Genomic DNA, 23,204 nt, shown 5'->3' on the forward strand with positions numbered 1-23,204 from the left:
GAATACTCCATTCTATTGGGATGAGATAGCTCAGAAATCTTTTGATGCACTCAAACACGCATTCACCCATGCACCGTTATTGCATCCTCCCAACTACAACCAAGATTACTTCTTCTATCTCGCCGCCTCTCATTCCACCATTTGAATGGTCTTAGTTCAGGAAGATGAATTCGGAATTGAACATGTGATATATTACCTTAGTCGAACTTTAAATCCAACTGAGTTAAAATACTAACATGTGGAGAAATTGGCATTGGCAGTTGTTCAAGCTATCCAACGTTTTCGTCACTACATTTTACTACGTAAAACTATAGTGATTTCAGATTGCAACCCTATGATCTACATTTTGACCAAGCAATTGCTAGGGGGCAAGTAACCTAAATGGATTGTCATCCTGCAGGAGTTTTACTTGGAATTTGAGAAATCCAAGTCTAAGAAATCTTTAGTTTTTGCGGAATTAATGTGTGATTTCCCGCGTGCTGACACGGAAACTGTGGCGGAGGAGCCCATTGTCGACGAATCCTTGTTTCTAATCAACACTTTAGATCCATGGTATGGGGATATCATCGTTTATCTCCAAACCCAATCCTTTCGGCCAGAAATTTCAAGGTCAGAACATCGGAAAATACGATTCCAGTCCCAAAAATACAGGATTATTGGAGATACTCTTTATCACCGTGGGGCAGACTCTGTTTTTTGAAGTTGCTTAACTCACGAGGAAGCTGAAAGGGTTCTAAATGACTGTCACTCTAGAGCGTGTGGCGGTCATATGTTTGGGTATGCCACAGCCCAAAAGATATTGCGCGCTGGCTACTTCTGGTTGTCTTTGTTTAAAGATTGTTTTATTGTGGTCCGAAAATGCCACAACTCCCAAAATTTTGATCGAAAGATGCGTGCTCCACCTGCTCCTCTCCACCCTATAATTTTCATTGGTCCTTTTTCCAAAATGGGGTATCGATTTTATTACATGTAACCCTCACTCGGCTGGGGGGCATGCGTATATCATCCTTGCGGTAGATTATTTTACCAAGTGGGCCGAGGCGATGCCTACATTTGAGGCAGATGGCAAGACAACTACAATTTTCGTGTTCAATCATATAATTTCTAGGTTTGGTGTTCCACAAGCGATAATCACTGATCATGGGTGTCATTTTCAAAACGTTATGATGACCGAACTTACAGGCCAGCTTGGTTTGCGTCACGATAGTTCAACCCCTTATTATCCACAAGCTAATGGTCTGGTTGAATCTATCAACAAAGTTTTAGTCATCATGATCTGACGAATCATTGGGATTCATCGGTCGAATTGGCATAACATGCTATTTTCCGCGCTTTGGGTGTACCGAACTTCAGTAAAAACATCAACAGGGTTCACTCCTTTCCAACTACTCTATGATTTGGAAGTTGTGTTACCCATTGAATGCGAAATCCCGTCACTACAAATGGCCATCGAATTACTTCCAGCCACTTCCGAAGAGGAAAATCATTTGTTATACTTGGCGCAATTAGATGAGAATCGACGTGATGCTGCATTGGCGATCGAGACTCACGCAAAACGTATGAAAGCTCAGTATGATCGAAATGTGACCCCTTGAAATTTTTCGAAAGGAGATCTAGTCTTATTTTACGATCAAGCTAATGATAAATTAGGCGCTGGAAAATTCGTTCCTATGTGGCATGGTCCCTATGTTGTCAAGCGAAAGCTAGCAAAAGGGGCATATGAATTGGTAGACTTTGACAGGGACTCTTTGGGTAAACCCAGAAAAGGTCTTTACTTGAAGAGGTACTATGCTTAAAGAATGGGTATGGAGATTTTTAGTTAGGATAGCTTTTCTTTCTATCTAATGTGTTTTTATTTAAACAATGTGCTTAGAGAGTGTTTTCCTTTCACCATTATTCCTGCTTATCTTGGTTTTGCTCTTGATATTGCAGATGTCGATGCCTCTCCAAACATACATTGGTTTCGTTGATGGCACTTGTCGTAATACACGGAACATTTCTTCCGCAGCTTGGGTTATCTATTCGCCCTCTGACGAGTTAGTATCTATGCATGGGGTAAGCCTCGGTCAAACAACGAACAACATTGCCGAGTATAGTGCAATGATTGAGTTATTATCTGAATCTATTTCATTTGGGATTCGGAGTTTGATAGTAAGGTTAGATTCTGAACTCATTGTATTACAGCTTAATAGAGTGTATGCCATTAGAAATCCAGTGTTATTAAGATTATTTTTGAGAGTGTGTCTCTTGGAACATGAATTTGATTATATTGAATATCAGCATATTCGAAGATCTTTAAATACATTAGCAGATGCAATTGCTTCTCGAATGTTAAGTAGACATTTGCAATAATCATACATGTAAATTTAAAACCATTCCATAACATGATTTACAAGATAAGCCGGTAATAGTGATATATATATATATATATATATATATATATATATATATATATATATATATATAGGAGTGTGTCAAAAAATACATCGTCCTCGATCATAGGTTGAAAAACACCTTATGATCGGCAAAAATGATAAGTACAAAAAACAAAAATGTCATATGTGCCCACAATAGGCGATCATCCTATCACTGGTGATGATCTCAATAAGAAACCACTGCATGGGCCACCTTGCAAAGGAACCTCCTAAAAGGTCCCGGGACCCCAATCACATAGTGCTGAAGTCAACGAGGAATGTCATCTATAGTGGTCTTCGGAATATCTCCTGTCAAGTGCTCGAGATGACCCTCCAACTCAGCCAAAACCTCTGCTGATTCGTCCTATGGGGCTGGTGCGGCTGCAACTGGTTGTTTCCTCTCGTAAGGCCGGAGAGCGGCTGGTCGCTGTGGACCCACATCTGCATTTGAAACTTTTGCTATCAGTTTTGGGACGATGGAAAACTAAAAAAAAAAATTAAAATAGGAAAAATGTTGAAAATGATTTTACCTGAGTCATCCCACTGCTCTCCTGGTGGAAGAGCCATGTCTGTGTCGCCACGAAAATCTACCCCAGCATAAGGGAAGTCATGAATAGAAAAAACCTGGCTTTCCAACCATTGGAAATACTCAGGTTTGAATCGAGCAACCTCTGTCCTCTCGTCCGGGTGATGGGCCATAACTGCGACCCATCGCATCAGTTTGGGCTCTCGAGGAAGCCCAGTTCCAACAGTAAGGTGCTGTGGGATCAACATGGGAACCCTCTCTAGACCAAAACTCATAACCAAAGCCCCATAACCAAAGGTCTTTAGTTGTCCGTTCTTGGCCTTGGTCAGTTGACCTTTCACATTGGCCAACACAGCATCGCACCAGTTGAAGATGGTGCCTCGAAAGCAATAAACTGCCATACGCATCTGCGATCCAGTGAAAATATGCAATGCGGCACTCCCGCAAAGTCTGGTGACAGTAAACGCAATCACCATGAGTTCAGGACAGGATATGGTTTTTATATCTATCCCTTTGTCTCTAGCCTGGCTGTTGCAGAACTCTAGCCGGAGGCTATCGACAGACTGGCCACCTGGCCTAGCCCCGAATAGAGTCAAGTCTTCGCCTCTCTTAGGCAAACTAGTCAAGAAATATATGTCTGTCGGCTCGATTTCAAGCTGGTGGCCACCAATGAAGAAGCACTAGTCTTGTATGCTCCATATGTCAACCAACCACTGTAAGAAATCCACCTAAGCCCTCATGCCAGGAATGGCCCAGAATCTGTACAGTCCGCACGCCTTCAAAGCATCAAGCGAAGGCTGATGATTCCATGCGGCAGCATCCACGTCCTCGTGCTCTCGTTCACGCCAATCTAGCATGATGTACTCTCTGCATCAAGTAAAAAGATAGATTAGAATGCTAGAAATTATTTTGTTTGGTCCAATTTTGAGAAATTTTGGGTTAAAAACCCTTGTGGCGGGGACTGCACCCTCCAGGTTAGACACAGTGCGTGGGACCGCACCTTGTCTACATGGAAGGTGCGGACCCCTGACATGGCCAGCAGTGGTACACCTACGGAGCCCTGCACGCGGGTTTTAAGCCTAAAAACTCTCCAAAAAATTAAATGATCGCCTAAAACAAGAAATGAAATGGTTAAAAATGAAGAGTAGGATGATGTGGATTACCTGGAGAAGACGGCGTTCGATTCCGACGGTTGGATTTTCTGCAATCTTCACGGGACGTTTTCTGAACAAAAGCACTATTTTCTCACCCAAAACTCAAACAGTAAAAATGAATTGACAAAGGCCCTTTTTATATGTTTTTTGAGTAAATAAAATGAAAACTTGTTTATGTTTCACTTTGGAAAGGTATTTTTGCGACATTTTTATCCATTTCAAACATGTTATAGACATTTTTGTGCCTTACAGCTCTAAGCATGAAATGTCCATAAACCAAGGGATCCTAAGTCCCTAACAGTGTTGTTCCGACCCCTAGAGGAACAAGGTCAAAAAATTACAGCTTCTTCCAGAAGTTCTCCACCAGAAACTGCTCAGAATCAGTCAAATCAGGATCATTTCAGCTGCTCCACTAGCTAGCTGCGTGCATAGCACCCAAGTACACTAGCTAGGTGCGTTGCAACGCACCTAAATGCACTACCAGGGTGCGCTGAGCGGGAAATGACAAATGGCAGTGTCATTCCGCGAGGTGGACATACAATGGAAGCTTCCAGAATCTTCCCCAATGACACTTGCCTCACTGAGTTCGACCAAGGATGAGTAAGAGGCTCTCAGTCTCCAAGTGGAAGCAAGAACTGACAGAGAGAAGCCATTAGTCAAATCATAAGCTGACTCATCCTCTTTGCATACATCTATATATGGATCCCTCATCCAAGAGATCCAGAGGCGGGAATTTTGTACATTGCAGAGAATTGCTGTTGGTTTTGAGATAGAGATCAGAGTATTGGGTGATTTATGCTTTGTTGGAGGTGAAGAGGGGATTCCTTTGCTGGGGGTTGATGCTGGATCAGGAATCATCGGTTGTAACTCCTCCTGGACCTTCTTTTTATATCAATAAAACTATTTGAGTTTCTCCTACATGCTTGTGTATCAATGATGTTTGTTATATTTGCATGTTTAGCTTAAATCTGATCCTAAGCTATTTATGAATATAAATCCATGTCTTTGTGTAGTTTTATTCTTCTGTGATCTTGCAGGAACTTGGTGAAGCTAGGCAGGTAAGGGAGCAGGTAGCTCGAAGCTGTCAAAGAGGAGAGAGATTGGATCAAAGGACTAGCGCAAGACACAGGTTGGTTCATCCTATTCCTCTTTGTTTATAGTTCATAAAGAAGAATACGAAAGTAATTTTCTCTGTTTGTTTCTAAGGTACTGTCACGCCTTAGTGGGATAGGGGCGTTCTGAGTAGACACTTTTCCCGTTAACAAAATGGCGACTCCTCTGGGGATCGTGTCTATTTAGTTTGTTTGTGTTTCTCTTCTTGTTTGTTTCATAAACACAGAAGTAGCAATCAAACTGCATTTGCCATTATCAAATGCAAAGTAGACATCTGCTACTTCAATCCATTCACTGGATTTGTTTATGATTTGAACAGCTGATTCACAAATGATCTGATTACCCTTTGTGATAGCTCTTAGACCTCCTTTAAATCCACCCTCTGATTGTGCATTACTGATTGCTTTTACTCGGCCAAAAACCATAGATTAAACTGCAAACCATGACCCAGAACCCGGATAGAATTCTCGTTTCTACCCCAGCGCAGGCTCTATGAAGAGATTCTGCATTTCAACGCAGTTCCCGAGAGGGCTACCTGCGCTGCAATCTAGTTTCTTTGTGTAATAGGTGCGCTGATCGGCCTAGCCCTGTGCAGCTGAGGTTCTTTGCTTCATTTTTTTAGTTTTGCCTCTGATTTTTGCATCCTATGATCAGTGTGTGTCTGTTTAAAAACCCCTTTTCTTTGCCTTAATTCCGCCTCCTTTGTACAAAAAGACTGTAGATGTTCTTTGTGTGTTTGTTACATCATTTACAGTTTTCCATTGAAAAAGTAGAATAGTCATACTTTCGTCCTTTGATTTAGATCTGTCGTAAGTGTTGATTTTGATCTTAGGAGAAAATTTATTTGCTGTTGACAGCCGATTATGCTTTTACTTTTGCCTTTGGTTTGAATTTGTGACTTTCTAGTGTCGAAATGAGTATTTATTTCAAAATCATAAAGTGTCGTAATCTTCTCTACCTTTTGATTTCGAAAAGAAGCTTGTTTGTGTTTGTCACTTGAAAGCAAATACAGATTTGTACATCAACTTTCTTTTTAGGCATCAATATTAAGAAAGTGAAAACAAATACATGCATATGTGCATTTGCATATTGATAGTTTTTTTGGCTTGATTTAGGAAAAGTGCATTTACAGTGTGCTCTTTGCTCTTTGAGAAAAGATTGTGTCTTTCTTTTCCCCTTGTAGCTAGGGTTTTCATTGCTGAAAAGAGATAAAAGTTTGCTTATCATCTTTAGATTGCATTTTAGGAATTATATCTACATCTCGTGGTGATCCCAAAAGGCAAACTTCTAAGAAAGATCAACTTAAAATAAATTGAATGAATCTAACAATGCTTTGGAACTTAACGCACAACATTTAGAGGTCTAGGCTAGAGACGTATTCCGGCGTCATAAAGCCTGGTAACTGTTGTCCTCACTGATGGTTGGGTGATTCCTCCACTTTGAGACGATAAGTGCCAGTACGAACTTGTGCTCCCACGTACCGTCGAGTATATATTGGGAGACCCCTATAGGCTTAAAACCTTTTATCCATAGGAAGCCGTGTCGGCCGCCCTACTGATCGCAATGCACCGAACACAGCATTTGGGAAGATTGACTGTCGTACCGTAAAACGTATTCTGCAGTTTTGTGATTGGTTTGGTACTCCCTCTACCTAGATCTCCAGAGCAGTCCCTTTCGTTCCTTTTCAGACTCCTTAACGGAAAAGGTCCATCTGAGCACTTGTCACTTCAGGCTCATTAAAAATCGAAGGAGACTAGAGTCATCTTTTGTTTTTTCTCGACTCTTAAAAATTGAAAAAACAAGTTGTGTCAAAGCGTCTAAAAATTTATTTTAAACGGAATATTCATACCCTTTTCCTATATTGATCTTAGGTTGAAAAAATGGAGTCTACCAACCAAGGAATTCCCCTTGGTGGAAATCCTAGTCCCTTCTCCTCTTGGGGAGATGTTGGTGCACCCCATATGGCCACATTGTCACTTCCAGGACTGATAACTGGCTTGCCAGTATGGCTCTTCTCAACCAATGTCGTTAAGAACACCACTATTCCTGAACAATTGAATCAGCAATTAGACGAGTCCAGAGTTGCCCACCAACCTTCTACTTCCTCTAATTCTTCCTCTCCACCTTCCTCTTCGATTGATGGGCTGGTAAATCCAATAGTCAAGTTCCTAAGGAGAAGAAGGAGAAGAAGAAGAAATAGAAGAAGAAGAAGGAGCCAAAGGCGAATGGGGGAAAACGAGTGTCATCTAACGAAAATCCACACACTGCACCGACTAGGCCTAAATCGCCATGCGTCATTTGCAAAGGAGACCACTTTCACAGAGATTGTCCTTGCTTCCCTCGGATACTAAGGGACTGGTCTCCTCATTTTCACAATCCGGTGTCATCAACCTCTGATGATCATGTTGAAAGCACACCGTTAACTAGCGAAAGTGAAGCCCCAGGACAAAAAGGGAAAGCTAGATTTCCCTGTAAACTGTGCGAAGGCAATCATGCCGTCCACCGTTGTCCCTTCTTAGACGAAGCGAAAAGAGTTTTGGATGATCGTCTGGTTTCACCGTTACGACTTCCTCCTGGATATAAAAAACTCTTTCCGAGTCCGTCGCTAGTTGAGAATCCAGCTGGCCCGCTCAAGTGGTCGGCTGAAGCGCCTATCATCGAAGATAAACCATCTAAATCCATACCAGACGAAAGTCAAAAGGTCGAGGCGGCAGTTGACCCGTTCTTGCCTTCAGAGATTCTATCTTCGGATGATACAGTCACTGAAGAGAACAAGGATGAAACCGTCCAAATTCTCTTCATCAACACAGACTCCGACGAACATGGGGGCAATCTACCCATTCCCTTACTGCAGGAGGGAAGTTTGTCAGAGCCATACCGGGTCGTCTACTCGGTCCCACCTCCAAGCAACCTAGTTGTCTCCTTCGACTGGAATCAACTAGGCAGACCCTGTTTACCAGCAAGCATACCATTCCGAATTATCGTTCAAATATATAGAATGGTCATGGCTGGTACCATCATAGATGAGGGGGCTTCTGTGAGTATCCTTTCCTCTATTGCTTGGAAAGCGCTTGGTTCACCATCGCTTTTGCCTGAGATGAGAAATGTGACAGGCTTTGATAAAGGAACCAGTCGACCTTTAGGGATCCTTCCCAATGTGCCCATAACATTGAGAGGGAAGACAGTTCAAATGAACGTAATGGTAGTTCAAGGACCCTTGGATTATAATCTACTCCTTGGACGAGACTATATTTATTGCACGGGAGCCATCGTCTCCTCACTCTTTAGAGTAATGTGTTTTCCACACGAAGGAGGAGTGGTCAAGCTCATGGACCAGCTTTCATTTCCCGGATCACGCATAGCAAATAGTCATATATCATCCCTAAATGGTCTCTTCACGCAAGAAATGTCTCAATCCCCGGTCCGTCCTCCCGATGAGCACGAGTAATTCGGAGGGATATGACTGAAACCTAGGGGGCATGCATCCTGGTTTGCTTCGGCAGGAAAACTTCGGGTATAGGGTAGGTTTCCGCGGGAGAATATGACTAGTCTGTACCCCGTCCGTCGGTGGAAGAGGGGTTATTCTAGAATAAGATTCTCTTGTCAAAGTTATGTGAGTTGGCAGAACTGAGTCACTCACCCTTGTTTATCTCAGTAGACATCGCCAGAGAAGTGTTTTGTTTACGCCGTAAATAGAACAATCTTTGGGTGACCTGTAAGAGGTAGTACCCTTCCTGATAAAACGAATGTTTTGTCAGCTCGAATAGAGGGAGACCTTGAAACTCTGTTTGATACCTGGGGGCATGCAAACCTTTTGGAGTACAAGCGAGGGGCGGCTATTTATTTTTTAAATTTTTAGGACCTCTAACCCTTTAAACTCATAGGATTAGTCGTCACCTAACTTGCATAAAGAAAGGATGTGGGGCAAAAGTCTAAAAGTTGCCATTTTATATGAGACATTCTTATCATATGACTGGATTAATCGAGCAGTTTTAGCACATAATTCAAGCTCGTTAAAAAATAAACATAAGACATGAGAAAATGTTTCCACCCACGTTTAAGCTCGTTAAAAAATGAATTATTCCCCAGTAAATAACCACCGTGAATGAAGCATTTCATCCATTAAAGCCTTGGTCATGTTTGCACCATCACCTCCACTTTTCTATTGGCCGATCATTCACCTCCATTTGATTGTTTACCCATTTTGAGGAACAGATAAGAAGAGTGATTTCACTAGCCATCCTTGTGACACTGCCGTGATTTAAAAATTCCAACCCTTACCTGGAATCAACTACTACCCATTTTATCACTCGTTCCTCAAAAGACGAGTCTTCTTTAAGCTCTTTTCAATTGACTCGTAAAATATGAAAAGATTGCCGATTTTTGGCCTTCCAGCTCGTTAAAGCGACCGGAAGTGCTATCCCTCCTCTAGATTTTAATCTTTTTGGACCTGAGGGATTATTGCACAAAAAGATCGAGCGCTTGTTTTGTTCGGCTCGTTAAAACTATCGAAAGTTCATCCCTTCTGTATTGTTTTATACTTTTTCGGACTTAAGGGATTAGATGACGAAAAAGGAATTTTGGAGTTACCTTTACGTACCTTTTCAGACTCTCTAAAAATGAAAAGGACCGAGTTATCTTTGTCGTTATACTCGTTAAAAGGATTAATAGCGACAAACTTGTCTTTAGACGAGAACGAGTTTCACTATCGCTAGGCTCGTTAAAACATAGCGATGGGTTTTCCCGAAGCGCAAATTATAGAACAAGCATATGTTATCCTCCTCAAGCTTGACAAAAATAAAGAGGTACTGGTCAGCAATGACTGGGGAAAAATTGGGAAGAAACTCAAAGAATCTTTATTGGTAGCAAGTCGCTCTTAAACATGACACTTCCACTCCATGCCTGAGTCAGGTTGGGTTGTTTCATTCGCCGGTCACATCACCATGGTCACGCCATACCATCCACATTTGGGGTAAATGCTACCAATCCATCACATAAGTGTCGCCGACATGTTCAAGAGAAGTCATCCAGAGAAGTCATCCGTGTCCCATCCACTACCATACATTATACTTCATTCTTTCATGACCGCCATCCTGAACCATATATCATCAGATCGTTTTCACCTCCATCAAAATCATTTGCTCTGTTCCGTGTCATTGATGTGGGATTCATTAAGGCCCTCCTTTGACGGATCGCTTCTTGTCGACACTAGCTCATTATCCAAGAAGTTGATCTAGGAACACCCCCTTCAGTACTTTCAAGCTTGCATGCCTCAATGGCAAGTTTCTCACTTCCGACGACAGGTATACATCAATGACCTTCGACCGAAAGATTTTTCATGGTGTTTGATGTCAAGTCCTTTATTCACACCACGTGAACTGTATTGCAGTACCTTGAGGGTCATCGTCATTATCGGTGATTCCTCTCGCGCTTGTTAACAGTTTATATCATTGACTAGTAATCAAGCGATGTCTTTCCATGTTCGACTTCAAAACATTTCTCACATGGATCGACTTGTACTTCGAGTGAAGATCGGACAAGATTGAAGACCCCGGATCTAGTTTCATCCATCCGGGCTGCGATATATATTCAGGAGAATAAAGACATTGAAATGTACAGCATTGCAACACAGATAATCATCCTACCAAAAGGATGATGGCTCTATCATAATCATCAGTCTACCATCAGACGATTGTCTGTCCTATGTACATGAAAATGAATTTATAAAGCTGAGCATGGGAATGCCCGCCTCAGCTAGATCATGAAAACAGTATGAAGATAATGTATTGTATTGTATCTTATTAAGGTCTCCTCCCAGCATTGAAAGAACTTCGGATCCTCCTAATAAAGCATTTCACCCGATAAACGGCCTCATACATTAGGGGGTAACTGTTATAGACATTTTTGTGCCTTACAGCTCTAAGCATGAAATGTCCATAAACCAAGGGATCCTAAGTCCCTAACAGTGTTGTTCCGACCCCTAGAGGAACAAGGTCAACAAATTACAGCTTCTCCCAGAAGTTCTCCACCAGAAACTGCTCAGAATCAGTCAAATCAGGATCATTTCAGCTGCTCCACTAGCTAGTTGCATTGCATAGCACCCAAGTACACTAGCTAGGTGCGTTGCAACGCACCTAAATGCACTACCAGGGTGCGCTGAGCGGGAAATGACAAATGGCAGTGTCATTCCGCGAGGTGGACAGACAATGGAAGCTTCCAGAATCTTCCCCAATGACACTTGCCTCACTGAGTTCGACCAAGGATGAGTAAGAGGCTCTCAGTCTCCAAGTGGAAGCAAGAACTGACAGAGAGAAGCCACTAGTCAAATCATAAGCTGACTCATCCTCTTTGCATACATCTATATATGGATCCCTCATCCCAGAGATCCAGAGGCGGGAATTTTGTACATTGCAGAGAATTGTTGTTGGTTTTGAGATAGAGATCAGAGTATTGGGTGATTTATGCTTTGTTGGAGGTGAAGAGGGGATTCCTTTGCTGGGGGGTTGATGCTGGATCAGGAATCATCGGTTGTAACTCCTCCTGGACCTTCTTTTTATATCAATAAAACTATTTGAGTTTCTCCTACATGCTTGTGTATCAATGATGTTTGTTATATTTGCATGTTTAGCTTAAATCTGATCCTAAGCTATTTATGAATATAAATCCATGTCTTTGTGTAGTTTTCTTCTTCTGTGATCTTGCAGGAACTTGGTGAAGCTGGGCAAGTAAGGGAGCAGGTAGCTGGAAGCTGTCAAAGAGGAGAGAGATTAGATCAAAGGACTAGCGCAAGACACAGGTTGGTTCATCCTATTGCTCTTCGTTTATAGTTCATAAAGAAGAATACGAAAGTAGTTTTCTCTGTTTGTTTCTAAGGTACTGTCACGCCTTAGTGGGATAGGGGCGTTCTGAGTAGACACTTTTCCCGTTAACAAAACAGGTATGAGTAATGTTTGCATTTTTGTTCAGGATAACGGATTATTCAGGCGAAATCTATCATTTTCAACGAAAAAACATTTAGAGTCACCTTTAAGCTCTTTTCTGACTCTTAAAACATGAAAAGGTTGTCGAGTTTTTCTTTTAAACTAGTTAAGACGGAATTAAAAGACGGTCCACTTACAACTCTTTTCTGACCGTAAGAACATGAAAAGATTGTCGGATTTTTGTTGTTTCAAATTCAATATTGGTTATAAAATGACGTGTTATTGATCACTTTTTTACTTTTTCGGATCAAGGGCACTAATTACGAAAAGTACTCCTTGGTCGTAAAAGATCAAGCGGTTCTCTCAAGTATTATTTTATACTTTTTCGGGCTTGGGAGACACAAATTTACGAAAAAGGTCAACCCTAGAGTTTTCTTAAGTTTTTTCAGACTCTCTAAAATTGAAAAATTCCGAGTTTCTCCTATACTGGACTCGTTAAAATTTCACAGTAAAGGACCTGTTCAATTACAAATAGGAATGAACCACTCCTTCTTAGGGTTCGAATTTAAACTAAGTTGGACTCATCTGAAGGATGAGCTTATAATCAAGCAAATGTTATCCTCCTCAAGCTTGTCAAAAATAAAGAGGTACTTGGCAGAAATGGTGGGGGAAAAGAGAGAAGAATGAGCCTGTTTGTCATACTTTGTAACCACTCTTGAATACGACACTTTTATTCACCTGGGTTGGGAAATCCTTTGCCTAACAGTTGATCAAACCACATTGAAAGTCTTTAGCCGATTTCTGGGTATTAACTTTGGGTCAATTGTCACCAAGCCATCTGTCATGTCGTTATGTGTTCAAGAGGTCACTGCCAATAAGCCATTCATCTGCAAAATATCTGTCATCCATCTTGACCATCCCTGAGTCAGTCCTTGCAACTAAATTTCTTCAACTTGATCTATGATTTCGTGTTGTGGGCTTGCCTGCGATGGATCACTTTCTATCGACTTCAACTCATTATCTAGAAATATGATCTAGAAATCGTCAGTACCTTGAGATCTGCATGCCTCAATGGTAGGTTTCTCACCTTTGATGACAGTTTACATCATTGACCTTCAATCAAAGGATTCTGTGACATGTTCGACATCAACACATTTATTCACATTTCATTGATTGTACTGGGTACTTTGAGAGCCATTGACATCACTGGTGATTTCTCTCACACTTGTTAACAATTTAAATCATTCACTGTTAATCAAGTGGTTTCTACCATGTTCGACATCAACACATTCATTCGCATGGATAGAATCGTACTGTTTCGGGAAGTAGAAATGAAGACCCGAGATCTAGTTTCCACAATCCAGGCTGCGAGGAATTTTGTATTCATTATATAATGGACTATTCATAAATAGATGGCTGTGTCCATACTGTGTCCACATGAGTCTATACTTGTGATGTATTACAAGATCATTCCTATACCAGAGTAGTAGTCAGTTTTCTAAGTCAGTTTTGATCTGAGTATGGGAATGCCTACCTCAGCGATGATATGATCTTATATATATATCTTGCATTGAATGTTTTTACAGGTTCCAACCGGGCTCTCCACAAGATGATCCTCGAAATGATAAAGTACTTCACTCTTCCTAAATGATAAATGAAATCCTCATCTACTACAGACTTTGCACTTTAGGGGGCAATTTGTTACACAAAAATATCGTCACCATGATTATTTGCAGTCAATATGGGTCTATCATCACTTGTACTGTCCTCCTAAGCAAGTCTCAGACCTCAGCTCTTCAAGTCAAGCTTTGAAAATAAGAGAAATACATTAAAAATCAATGAAACTCTGGTTTCGCACTTTCTCTCACTGTTACCTGCGGTCCCTCACCTTCTGTTTACAAAAACTGCGGACATGCCCGCTCTGTCCCTAAAGGTGTGGGTGCAGACCCCTGTGAAAGTCAAAAAGGTGCAATTTTATTCTAAAAAGCTCACTTTGGGTTAATTCTAGATGATTCTAGAAGGAATTTTGACGTGGATTTTCCGCTCTTAGGTGGTTCATGCATCCCAAAAGAGAAGGAGCTAATCCCTTGATGAGAGGAGTTATCCCTTTGAAGGAGGGTTTTATCCCTTTGAAGGAGCGCTTTAACCCTTTGAAGGAGGACCTAGTAACTTCCCTCCATTGCACTATAAATTCAAGCATTGGGCTAGTTGCTAAGGAGGTTAGAAGCTGAACAGTTTTGAGGGTAAATGCTGGTGAAATTAAGACTTCCTAGTTGAGCTTAAGAGGAGAGATCACATAGCTTTTTGGCTTCATTGGGAAGTGAGTGAAACTTGTCAAAGTAGAGGAGACTTCTTGCTGGACCCTCGGAGGAGCTTGTACAGTGTCAAGGCACAGGTTGTAAAGTTCTTCTTCTATTGAATTAATACAATCAAACTCATTTTTCTCAACAAGTATCTCATGTTATTTGTTTCATGAACTCCTTGAGTTTCATGTTAAATATGTTTTATGATAATGGCTTTTCAGGTGCTATTTAATTTGTTTGCTTGTTTGTGTTTGCAGATTCGTGACAAAGGAGCTCATTTGGATCGAAGGAGCGAGGGCATCCACAAACTTGCGTTGGACCTAAGGTAGGCCCTAAAACACTTGTTTGCCTTTGTTCATAAAAGCATATTTAGAGAAAGATAGTGTCTGGTTGGTTTGCTTGTCATTAGGTCTTCTTTAGATTCTAGGAAGGTCTATCTTGTCCGCAAGATCGACTTATTCTGTGTGACATATTCCACATTATCTGGTACCAATACTTAATCTATAACCCATTAAATGATGACATTGTTGCTTCATAATATTTACGTTGTTATATACAAAATGATAATTTGGAGTTCTAGCCCATCCTATACATCTGTCGTTGCAGGCATAGGCCTCGTGACACTTGACCACATGAATTTTTTTTTATACCTCTTATACTTGGAACTATCAATGACTGTACTTTAACTTGTAGAAAATGAAGGTTGGGATTGAATTGGGAAAAATATAACCTAATTTCCCTTATCCTCCCACTTCATTCAACTCTGATTTTCATTGTTTGTTGCTTTTTGTTTTCAAGTTTCACCAGAATGTCGCTCTACTTGTTTGGGTAAGGTGTTATCGCTCTATTAACTAGATTTTTTTTCACTAGTAATTCGAAACTGAAAAATGATTGCACCCTCAGTATATCTTGTAGCCTATTTCTAGTTTCGCAACTAAATTATGTTGGAATTTTTTATTTTGCAATAGATCTCTCAGCTCTTAATATATATTTTCACTTGAGAGATATGTTGAAATTAATACTTCCATGTCATGTGTAGTTTTCATTAGGAGTTACGAGGAGTCTGTCTAGAAGTTCTTGTTTCCAATGTATCAGTTGGAGTCATTATCTAGGGATGTCGAAGTAAGTTTATTATGTCTTATATAATTGTAACTATGTTGATCAATAATAGATTGAAGAGTGGTTTGTGTTGTGTGCAATTTCTCTCTATGCTTTCAATCTCAATTTCTAATATGGTATCAGAGTGGGTACTGGATTGACTCCCTTAAGGGAGGGCCAAGAAGATGTAAGGGAGCCTTGAGGATTGATTCTTTGTACATAGACTTCTGAGTTTAGTTTAGTTTAGTGTATGAATTTCATGTTCCTGTGTGTAGATGTGTAGATTTGTTTTATTATTAAGTGGTGTTGTAATAAGATTTTCAAGGGAATTACATTGTTGTGAGAGGGTCTGAAAGAATAAGTGTCAAATGTTGAGTAGTTGATATCAGAGGGTACATATTAGAGGAGAAAGTCATATGCATTGAGTCGCTCCGTTGAAATAAAAAAAACAGCGGCCATCAGCACAAATCAAAGGACCCACCAATATGCACAGTGTAACATAATCTGATATTGCATCCTTGGCAATGTGCTTGCCGGGATGGTTATATCTCATCGTCAAAGGCAAGATCATGCCTAGTATAGTCAAGCTCTTCTGTCAAACGAGATTTTCAGAATTGTAATCCATTAGATCTCATTTCGTTGGTTGTAGATGGCAATGCAAATCTTGGGATCAGCACATTGAGCGAAAGTGTCCTCAGTTCGTTGTTTGGATTCATCGCAGAAGTGAGATCCAATTCTGTTATCACAGAAAATAAACTTGAGGGCGCTCTAGTATAAAATGAATTCTTTGATCTCTTTTTGTTTCCCTGGTTTTAATAATAGACCTAGCTGAGACCGGATTCAGCTGAAGAGATATCAAGAGGTCATCAACTATACGCAATCAATTAGGAAGCCCTTCAGCGTCAAGTTCTCGTCAGTGGATTATCCTCCTAGAACGAATTTGTGCAAGCCCCTAGATTACGATTAAAAGAAATGTTGTTGACCATGCCTCAATAAATGGCCATGAGATTTAATTTTCTCTACACAAGCAAAGGTGCATTAGTTGGTGGTATATTTTGCATTTGTCAATTTAAAAAAAAAAAATGGTGTTTCACCGCATTGTTCGTCGTGGAGAGTCATACTGTCAGCAAATGCACATATGAGCAGAGTTAATTGTTTTGTGATTCTGATGGAATGTGGAGCAGAATTCTTCCAGTTTTGCATAGGTGATGCAAAATCTTCAATTTTTGGCAATTTCTAGTCCAAAAAAAGGTTTTAAGATGTTGTATGTAGCTATTTAAAAAAGAAGTGTGAGAGATGGTGTTGGTGTTTGTGTTTTTATTGGTTATATAAAGGGCTGGTGGTTCTTATACTGGAAGCCCCGGTGTCAGAAAAATCAATTATTATGTGTTAGTAATTTTGGTTATAAAAAGGGTTGTTGGTTCTTAAACTAGAAGCCCCGGTGTCTGAAACATCAATTCTTGTGTAAGGTCAAGTTGTTTGATCAACTTGTGAACACATTCAGTGTCCATACCTCCATCTTAGAAACCCACAAATAGCAAAAGAAAATATCCGATAGATGGTGGTTGGTCTATAGGATAGTTAATTACTTGACGAATCTTATCGCGGAAGCCCCGACAAGCCGATTTGTCAATATTGTTGATCTTGCAAAGTTCATCAACAATGGCCAGAGGCGATTACGTTTTAAATAGAGATCAAGTAACAACTCAAGGATGTGGTGGTGAAAGAGAGGAGTTTGCGAGATTCCAGAGTGGATGTGAGTGTTGATGAAGACTCGTCAGACATATATTCTCTTTGTTGTTGTAATATTTTTTTTCAATGTTGTCCATGTAAGCATTAAGGGAGGGTGTTGGAGTTAATGCTTCCATACCATGTGTAGTTTCCATTAGGAGTTACAGGGAGTCAGTCGAAGTTCTTGTTTTTAATCTATGAGTTGGAGTCATTATCTAGAGATGTCAATCTCAGTTTATTATGTCTTATATAATTGTAATTGTCCTGATCAATAATAGATTGAAGAGTGATTTATGTTGTGTGCAATTTCTCTTTGTTCTCTCGATCTCAATTTCTAACAAGAGACTCACTCATTTCAATTGGGTTTCTATTTCAAGCTTCTAGTGTCGAGAAGCGGTAATTTCGCTACCAGGAACTAACGAACTTCAATAGCATGATGTGGGGTTTTTAATATTTTAATTTACTTCTATCCTCATTATACAACTTATTTTCTTCATACAGTTCCAAACATTTTTTTTAGAATTTTTCTTATAAGCTCATACTTGGCACAGGGTCTCTTTTTGGGGCTTTCATTTACTTATTCTAGTTGATGGAAAGGTAACTCTAGCACTTTTCTTTCAGAATTCCATATTTTTCTCGAACTAAGGAAATTCATTCTTTTAAAAAGGGCAAGGATCCATTTTTGGATTTTTTTGACTTTTTCCTTATGAAATTGGTCCATAAAAATTCGGAGTGAGGCTTTGTAATTAATAAATAAATAGTATCGTAATTACATTTTGTACAAAACAATCCCCTCATTTTTCCCTTTACGTTCAAGGAATTTGTTTTATCAAAGTGCAATTTTTTTTTGGTCTAATTCATTTCCATGTAGACTATTTGTTGGCAATAATTTCTAATCATTCTCCTTTTTTAATGATCCTTGCCCCCCTTTTTCCCTAGTGGGCACAATGTGGGAGAAAAGCCTAACTTAACTCATTAACATGTATACTATTTATAAAAGTCAATCTTGTTTACCTCTTTAAAATTAATTTTGACTTGAGGGTTCTAATCCCAACTGGTAACCTCCCGCTTGTAGGTATGGCTTCCAGAGTCACTATGGAGGATAATACTTTCTTGGATTAAAGTCTGGTTCTTTTTGACATTTTGAGTCCCTCTTCCTATCTACAGGTCGACCATTTTTGAATTCGTGTCTTTTGTATGCCTAAACCAAGGCACATGGCATGTCAAATAGGGTTGACAAAATTCCACGGATTTTCGTTTGAGTTTTTCTTATTCGTATGATTTCAACCCTATTAGGGTTTGACCAACATTGTGCACATAATATTCTATTGTCAAGGGAGGCCAGAGCCCGGGCCTTGGTTGTGATAATTATTTCATTTATGTATAGAATTTAATATGCAATGTCTATGCAATTCAAAACCTGTCTTTTCCCTTTTTACTTGTGCACTCTATTTATGATGATGATGATGGTGGTTAACGTCCACTCAGACCAAATTGGTCTATCAGACCTATAATTTTCTTAGTTCTTAATTGTCTGGATTCTCGTCTTTCTTGGCGGGATTCATGTAATAGCTTTATTTTTTTTCTCCACGGTCTTCCAACTTCCTTTATCTTGCATCTCCTTTATCTCTTTTGGTTCTTGAAACATTGGTGTCTTAGCTTCACGGTCTGTTGTGTTCGTCCTTTTGAAGGTAGTCAGAGAAGAAGTTTGGTCTGGGAGATCTGCTTTGCTGTTAAATGAAGATTTATTTTGTGCGGTATTTGAATCCTCATAACTGTTGATGCTTGAGGGGTTGTCGAGTTCACTTTATTGTTGTTGGGTGGGGCTTTCCCCCTGCTTGTCTTAAGAGTTGTTTCTTTCTTGCCCAATTTCTTGCGATACAGAGTTTTCTAGAGAGTATTCTTCCTTGATGACAGTGTAATGTTCTTTTTGTGCTCCTTCACACCATGTAGATCTGTGGTGATTCTTTATAGCAGAATTTTTCTTGGAGGCTTTTGGGAAATTATTGGCTAGATGGTCTGTCTCAAAGAAGGATCAACATCTGAAGAGGACACTTTCATAATCGAGTTTCTGGTTCCACACATAACCTTTACTTGTTAGGTTTATTTCCGTTGGGGATTCGGCGCTGAAGTCCATTTCCACATGGATGTGTGCATAGGTGGTTCTGGCATATTTTTCTGTTTCTAGGCACCTGCAGTAAAATTTCCCAATTGTATTTCGAATGGCTTTTAGCGAAGAGAAATTCCAGAGATGCAAGGGTAGGTTTAGCAATCTCACCAAAACTGGTGCTAAGGTTATGACTGTTGTTGAGGGATCGATTGATGGGTTCCATGGCTTCATGAATAGGCCTGAGCTTTCCCAAAAGCAAGGGCCGAAATCTAGAATGCATTGTCTTCTTTCAAGGTTTTCAAAATATATTATAAAAAGACTACTAGCACAGGGGTAGATATTAATTTAATCAGAAATGATAGGCTTCCATACCTCCGAGATCCAACTATGGAGAGCTGTCAGCGACGAACAAAAACTATTGAACCAACAGATTATGGCACTTTGAAAAAATTCAAAGCCTCATCGAGTGAGCCCTGGACCACCTGGATATCGGGAGGTGGGGCTTCACTAACAATATGGGCAGAAGCTTGCCCCCCAAAAGGCAGATGAAACTGATTCAGCAACTATCTTCGTTAAGCTAGGAGCCATCTGGATTAAGGCCGATCAATAATTCCCAACTTATGTATGCCCCAATAAATTAGTGGTGGCACTAAATATTCAATTTTAATTCTTAGTTGTACAAAATAGTTTCAGCACTCGAAAAGGTGATTGTCGTCCACTAGGTGCTCCATCCCTTCAACACCACTCTAGGTTTCAACCTTTGTTTCACTCGATCCTTAATGGCATGGCCAACATGGCCAGAGGGCTCTCTCGCCGAACTAATCCTCACAAGCCCTCCTGCAATCACATTATTCCAATCGATCTGCAATACATCCTCCCCAGAACATTCTCACACGATGCTTTGTGCTTTCAGGACCACGATCCTCATCTCACATTCAAATCCTTAAACCCTCCCAAAACCCTTCAACCCCAGAGAAAGTCCCAGGTCAAGAACTTCAACGACGAAAACATGAATAGCAGATGATAACACTGATGATCAATCCCTCAGATCTCTTGACAGAAAAGATAAAACCCCTATTTATTCACCCTTACCCTTCGATTTCCAGTATAGTTATTCTGAATCAAATCCAAACTTAGCCCCCATCAGATTCCGCGAGAAGAAGTTTTCACCCTTCGGCCCTGGTAGAATCGACGGGAAATGGATGGACTGGTATGCTGCTACCCTTTAAGAAGCCAAGCAGAATGCCGAGACTTTCAGAAAGCGCTGCAAAGAAATTCTCAGAGATCCTCCCACAGAAGAGGAAATAGCGGAAATCGTGGGCAAAAACCCCAACAAAGATAAGATGCTGTTTGATTAATATTTATAGTGGAAAGCATAGGTTGTGTGGCCTTCTTAATCTACTTTTATTATATTTTTTAAAGTTTTAAATTCTCTAATAATTTGTTAGACCTACCATTTTGATATATAAGTATTTTGTATGCACAAAATTATCAAACTTATAATTTTATGAAAAACTTGTATTCCTCCATGATTTGCAAATTAATAAACAAATTTTTTTTAATATATATTTTTTAATTAGTTTTTCTATAACATTTATGAGGAATACCATTCCTCATTTATTGTTTAAAAAATATAATTGAGGAAAATAAATATATTAAATAAGAATCATTTGCACTCATTATTTGAAAACTTAGATAAAACATTTCAAAGAAAGAAAGTAATTAACCAATCATTGTAGTAACTAAAAATGGATGTGAAATTTTAATCACAATGTTGATAAAAAATTATTAAATGATAATGAATTTTGTTATTAATTGAAATGAATTTTAGTTGATAAATTTTAACAAAAAGTTTATTATTGTTGGTTCAATTTATGGGGATTTAAATCTTGAATATCATTATTAACATAATATTTCATAATATGGATTACCTTGTTTATATGATATTTTATAGTGTAGATTGTCAATTAAGCCTTAATTTCGTTTTCATAATCAAAATAATATCATAATTTTTTTATAAATTTACAACATTCATATAAAATTATAATAAAAAATAAAATAAATACATGGACCAATAAACTTATTACATCCTAACCACTTTGTCATCTTTAATAAAAACGAAATACTAATATAGATTCATCTTAACTCCAAATCTATCAAAAGTTTAGAGGGATTAAATCTTTCAAGATGCAAACATTTTGTTAAGGTTTGCACTCAAAAAAAGAGGTTTTCACATTGACATATTCGATTCATCTTAGGCCCTTGATAGATCAAGGGTTAAGATGAATTCGTTTCATGTGTGAATCAAAATATTTGCATAGTAAAAGATTATAACATGTCTTCCATATTAAACTAGATGTTGAGACAATGATTTTTTTTTGAATGTAGGATAATCGGTAACTGATGAGATTTATCCTGAGCAGACCCAGGATCAAATCAAATCTAACTGGCTGCCACTATAAACCTAGGCTACGTGCAACAACCTGCAAGCCACACAATAGCAGGAAACTTATGCCTCAACAAGAGCTGAGACGTGCTCTATGGGGTCGCCTACTCTTCTAGCCAAGACACAACAGGTCAAATATATACTCAATGAGATTTGAACACTCATCTCGTGGGTTTCACTCAGCGAAACTCACCGCTAAACCCCATATCACTGTATGAGACAATGATTATTATTCTTATTCTTATTCTTAGCCCCAAGGGATAGCTCAATTGGTCGAGCCTTAGTTGCTAAGTACCTTATCTATCGGGAGGTCACGAGGTCAAATCTCCTAGATGCCCTTGGGGTTAGGCCCCACATATAAGCTCGCCACACTGTGCTTATGGATGTAGATGTAACGGCCACATAGTGCCCACTGTGCCCATGGATTTAGATGTAACGGCAACATTGTGCCCATGGATGTAGATGTAATGGCCACACAAATGTAGATGTAACAGCGAGATGTAACGACCACACAGTGCCCATGGATTTAGATGTAACAACGACATTGTGCCCATGGATGTAGATGTAATGGCCACACAAATGTAGATGTAACAGCCAGATGTAACGACCACACAGCGCCCATGGATGGGCCACACTATGCCCATGGATGGAGATGTAACAGCCACATTGTGCCCATGGATTTAGATGAAATGGCGACATTGTTCCCATGGATGTAGATGTAATGGCCACACTGTGCCCATGGATGTAGATGTAAGAGCCACTTGTAGATGTAACAGAGACATTGTTCCCATGGATGTAATGGCCACATTGTACCCATGGATGTAGATGTAATGGCCACACTGTACAAATGGATGGATGTAGAGATTTTGCCCGAATTGTGCTGATAAATAGATGTAAATGTAATGATCACACTGTGTATCCATGAATGTAGATGTAACGACCACACTTTACTCACACCGTGCCCATAAATGTAGATGTAACAACCACACTTTGCCCACACCGTGCTAATAAACCAACAATTTTAAAGTTACAACATAAAAATTAATAAAGTTCTTGTTTACACAATCATGTGACTTTAATTATTGTTTAGACATTAGTGCGACCTTAATTATTGGGTTTCTGTTTGCACGGTAAAGATATCCTTTCAAGCCTCCGCAAATCTTCCTTGAGTGTAATTTGATTTTGGAATCTTTCCCAACTTTGACGGATAATAGTAAAGTCAAACAACTTGCTTACTATCTGTTGATTGGATTTCGATTTTTTTTTCTATAATTTACCTGCCAAGTGTACTATCAAATTCAATAATACCATGCAGTGTGCACTTACCTATTATCACATTTAATAATGCCATGCACTTGCTCTGTTTATTCTGCATGTAACTATGTCCTC

Source organism: Pinus tabuliformis, chromosome 3_1, assembly GCF_031772625.1.
Source record: "Pinus tabuliformis cultivar Carrire ecotype Pingquan chromosome 3_1, CPIR1, whole genome shotgun sequence".
In the NCBI taxonomy this organism is placed as follows: Eukaryota; Viridiplantae; Streptophyta; class Pinopsida; order Pinales; family Pinaceae; genus Pinus; species Pinus tabuliformis.